Raw genomic sequence first — 5,432 nt, 5'->3', positions numbered from 1 at the left:
TGTTAGCACGCCGGGCGAAATGCTTAGCGGCATTTCGTCTGCCACTGCGTTCTGAGTTCAAATTCCACCGAGGTCGACTTTGCCTTTTATTCTTTCGGGGTCGGTAAATTAAGTACCAGTGAGACACTGGATTCGATAGGATTAACTTGTCCCCTCCCCACAAATTTTCAACCTTGTGTCCAGAGTAGCAGAGATAATTATTATCATTATTGGCGGACTGGCAGAAGCGTTAGGGCGCCGGGCAAAAGGTTTAGTGGCGTTTCGTCAGTCTCTACGTTCCGAGATCGAATTCCACCGACGCCCACATAGCCTTTCACCTTTCAAGGTCTATAAAATAAGTACCAGTTGAATAATGGGGTCGATGCCAGCGATCTAATACCTTCCTCGAAATTACTGGTCTTGCACCAAAATTTGAAACAATTATTATTATTATTATTATTATTATTATTATTATTATTATTATAGTCATCATTATTGCCTTTCTTTGCTAGAGTGGCATCAGATGAGTGGTGGGTATAAAAAGGAGGGGCTACAATTTGTGTATGGAGCAGGGGGTGCATAGAAAGATGAAAGAAGAAGGAGGGAGAATGAGATAAAAATATACAATAATAGTAAGTACAACAACAAAACGAACAGTAACAGCAAGATAATAGGATGAACGAGATCGGTGAAATAAAAACAAATGATACATCATAAAGGGAGGATAATTGGTGATAGTAACAGTAGTAGTAGTAGTAATAACAATAATAATAATAATAATAATAATAATAATAATAATAATAATAATAATAATAATAATAATGATAATAATAATAATAATACGAAGACGAAACAGAAGAAGAAGAAGAAGAAGAAGAAGAAGAAGAAGAAGAAGAAGAAGAAGAAGAAGAAGAAGACTGACAACAACAACAAGATCAACAACAGTTGGGATAATGCAAATACTAAACATATAACCCTCACCTCTCACAAAAGGATATTACTGAAAGATGAGAGAGAAGGATATATATATATATATATATATATATATATATATATATATATACACACAGATGCATACATACATAAATATATACGTAAAGAAACCGAGACAGTGAAGGAGATATTGCAATAAACAAGTCAAAAGAGACCATTGTAATGGTACTGCTTCTGCTGCTGCTGATGATGATGATGACGATGACAATGATGACGTTGACAATGATACTGGTGAAAGTGATGATACTGATGATGATGATGTTGACGATGATGATGGTGATGATAATGGCCGGCGTTGTTATGGAAGCTATTGAACCGTGACGATTTCAGAAATCTGTACAATTACATTTTTATAAATTTCACACTTCACCGAGAAACGAAAGAGGAGTCCTCTTTCATCGGTTACTTGGTCTGCTAGAAATAGTAGTAACCCTAATTTCACACATACGCACGCACGCACACTCACACACACACATCTTCTCTCTCCCTCCCTCCCTCCCTCCTTCTCTATCTCTCTCTCTTTTTCTCTTTCTCATCACCGTCTTAAAACAGAAAGGACATACAGGCAGTTGAAATTCTACATAGTTCTAAAATGCTGGGAATTATCCAAAACTGGATTGTCATCGATCATTATTGACGTGGTGGCCATCGAAATGTTGATCAAATCAAGAAAGCTATGTCGCTATGTTACTACGTTACCATTGTTTTTTCTTTTTCTTCGCTGTTATTTTCTTTTGAAATCAGTGAATGTGCGTGGCTTATGATCGTAAAGACATGAGTTCAATTCTCAGCAACGCGTCGTGTCGTCGATGAAAACACTTTATCTCACATTGCTCCAGTTCACTCAGCTGGCACAAATGAGTAGTACCTGTATTTGAAAAAAATATTTGTCAAAAGCTGTGTCGCGCCGAATATCTCGGAGAACTACGTTAATGGTACGCATGTCTGTGGAGTGGTCAACCAATTGCGCGTTAATTTCAAGAGCAGGCTGTTCTGTTAATCGGATCCACTGGAACACTCGTCGTCTAACCGATGGAGTGAGTACCAAATAGCATTAGTCGGATTCATTTCCCGAGCATAGTGTCACGTTTCTTTTCTTTTTCTTTCTACTTTCTAGGTTCAAATAACGTCCTGGTCATCTTTGGATTCTATACTTCCAATGCCAATAAATAAAATATCAATCAAGTGCTGTTGGCCAATGAACACTCCTCTCTAATTTTCTCACTCACATACGCACTCTCCCTTTTCACACACAAATTCTCTCTTATTCCCTCATTTTCTCACACACTCCCTTTCCCTCCTGTAATCAGTAAAGATGAGCTGCTGTAGTTCCCCGTTGTTATTCAGCGTTGGCTATTCCATCGTTACTATAATTGCCTCTTTTCTTCACACTCGGTTGGTTTTGTCCCTCGTCTTTCTCAGGCATCCATGACACATTCGATCATCCATCTCTCGTCAGTGTTGCCGCTCACGAACCAATATATCTAGTGGTTCTGTCGTAACTATAATGACCTCGTTTCCTTAGAGCTGCTTTCTTTAGTGCTCTCTCTCTCTCTTTCTCTCTCTCTCTCTCTCTCTCTCTCTCTCTCTCTCTCTCTCTCTTCCCAGGTACCTAATCCATTTCGCTTCGCATCTCCTGCAACTCTCCTCCCACTATCAAATATTAGCAGTCCTTCCTTCCTAGACCAGGATTCCTCTGGAATTTCCGCCTGGTTCATTTCTTACTTGCAGGTGTTGAACATCTACAGTTCAAGCAGAATATTAAAGACACCAAACCCAAACTCATCGGTCTTGGAGGGCTTAAGGGCAATGCCCCTCCCTACAGACCCATTAAGTAATCCAAAAATCCTCTTCTCATATGGAAACTAATGTAATCATGTAACCGTCCAGGAACAAACAAATATGAGGCACGCTACGAGGAAGAAATGACCAATAAAACTCCCAATCATGACCATCACTAGATAGTCTATTTTTTTTTCAGGCATAGAGTACAGTGGAATACATAAAACAATGTGTCGATTTTGTTTTTGTTTTTGTTTTATGAAACCCGGTCTCTGGGGATTTCCCATGCGATTGATGCTTTTCCCATCAGTTGTGTTGGTGTTGTTTTTGTTGTAGCGTTTTACAGGTTTGGTTGTTGTTGTTGCTGTTGTTGTCGCACTCCATTTTGTAATTTCATTACAATCTTCATTCTTTTAAATAAACTTTTTTATTTCTTTTTCTTTTTTTCCTGGCATTCACTTCCAACTAAAACTCGCATGATTACATTAGATACCTCTTTAAGATATTAACGAGCAATAACAACAACAACAACAACAACAACAACAATAATAATAATAATAATAATAATAATAATAATAATAATAATAATAATAATAATAATAATGAGAGCAGCGTTAATAACGTGAACTATAACAGCAACAGATAAAACAACAAACAACAGTAAAAAGTAACACCAGAAACAATAACGATATCAACTGCATCAGCAACAACAACAACAACAACAACAACAATAACAATAATAATAATAATAAGAAGAAGAAGAAGAATAATAATAATAATAATAATAATGATGATGATGATAATAATAATAATAATAATAATAATAATAATAATAATAATAATAATATTGGCTTCAAATTTAGCGTCAAGGGCAGCAATTGTGAAGAAGGGGTAGATCTATTACATCAACCCCAGAGAGAATGAAAGGCAAAGTGGACCTCGCCGGAATTCGAACTCAGAACATAAAGACGTGCGAAATACCGCTAAGCATTTTGCCCGGCGTGCTAACGATTCTGCTGGAAGTGTTATCATGTACATTGTTTTTTCTTGGTATAAAAAGATGGGCTACAGCAAATATTCAGCTCAATACCACAGATTTGCTTGTCATTTGCTTGACCTTAACCAGTTGAGCTGACGATGTGTGCATCTCTGATCATGAGCAGAAGTAGTGGGGCGGGGCAGAAGAAGTAGCGGTTAGCTAACATAGCAACACCGTAAGCTAGCGGTTCTGCAAAAGAGACCGATACTATAAGTGCCAAGCTTAAAAATCAATAATTCCTGGGATCGATTTATTAGGCTAAAAATTCTTCAAGCCGGTGCCCCAGCATGGCCGCAGTCTAATGACTGAAACAAATAAAAGTTAAAAGGCTGTGAGAAGTTTCAATGGCAGAACTATAAGAATGTTGGCCTGCATCCTTCCTTTCGTTACTAGGGTTGTCTTAATACGTTGCCTGATTTAACAACAGTACGTAGTTCTTGGCTAACTTCAGCAAAAATAAGTCTTTGTAGGCATTCAGATTAGTTTTCCGATTAGAGGATTTGTTCCTCCTTCCTTCTTGCACACTAATATCATAGGTCTTGTAACGGGTCATGGACACATCCTTTCCTCAACGGTGAAATATAAGAAGACAAACACGCTATTCGTCAGTAACAAAATCAACAATCAGCGATTTACACATCAATGTTAATAAAAATTGGAAAATTAAATGGTACCAGGCAAAAATGAACAGCAAAAAAAAAAAGAGTAATAACACAAACAAGTGAAATGTCGACAACACCAGAAGTATCAACATAATTAACAACAACAACTACAGCGATAGTTTTGCTGATGATGATGACAACGACGACCATAATAATAATAATAATAATAATAATAATAATAATAATAGGAAGAAGAAGAAGAAGAAGAAGAAGAAGAAGAAGAAGAAGAAGAAGAAGAAGAAGAAGAAGAAGAAGACCACGAAAACAGCTACAACATAAAAAGAAATATAAATGATAAAAAAGCAGAACAGTAGGAAGACAAGAGGAAAGACAATAATACCAGCAACAAGAAGAATAAAGGTTAAAACCGCAACATCAATAATAGTATCAACAATAAAAAGACATTAGCAATATTTCTAACAACAACAACAGCAACAACAACGGCAGCAATAAGGTAATTAATTACTGCAATAGAGGTGAAAGTGAACAATGGAAATGAAATATAATTTAGAAAATAATAAGAACGAGAAGAACATCAACAAGAACAAAAGAGCAACACAATCTATTGAAAGGCAACAATTATTGAAATAAGAACTAAAACAAAAAAAACTCTTTAGTTGCGACAAAAATACAACTGCAACGAATTCTCCAAAGCAGCATCGTAAATGGAATCGTTAAAAATCCCCCAAAATTTAACTAAACTGAAAGTTGTATAAATGCATTTATGCCGCCTTATCTTTTATCTTCTGTTTCAGTGCTTCTCAACCGGGGTCCATATCGTCCTTGAGGGTCCATACGATCCTGTAGGATCCTTATGGTCCTTAAGGGTCATTATGGTCCTTGAGGGTTCTTATGATCCTTGAGGGTCCATATCAGGTTTTTGTTGTTAAAAGTTACGTGCAATGAATTTATTATACTTCCACAATACACAGAATGGTTTAATTTCTTTTTTTTTTTTTACATAATTCCTGATAATA

At 36.5% G+C, this 5,432-nt stretch overlaps 1 long non-coding RNA gene across 1 annotated transcript in view; it reads right to left on the bottom strand.

Moving 5' to 3' along the window:
- Positions 1–5,432, bottom strand: part of LOC128250923 (uncharacterized) — a 49,006-nt gene that overhangs the window by 1,401 nt on the left and 42,173 nt on the right. The gene's annotated exons all lie outside the window — the stretch shown is intronic.

This window comes from Octopus bimaculoides, chromosome 26, assembly GCF_001194135.2.
Source record: "Octopus bimaculoides isolate UCB-OBI-ISO-001 chromosome 26, ASM119413v2, whole genome shotgun sequence".
Classification (NCBI taxonomy): domain Eukaryota; kingdom Metazoa; phylum Mollusca; class Cephalopoda; order Octopoda; family Octopodidae; genus Octopus; species Octopus bimaculoides.
The sequence above is the reverse complement of the archived record's forward strand: the minus strand, read 5'-3'. Positions and strand labels throughout refer to the sequence as shown.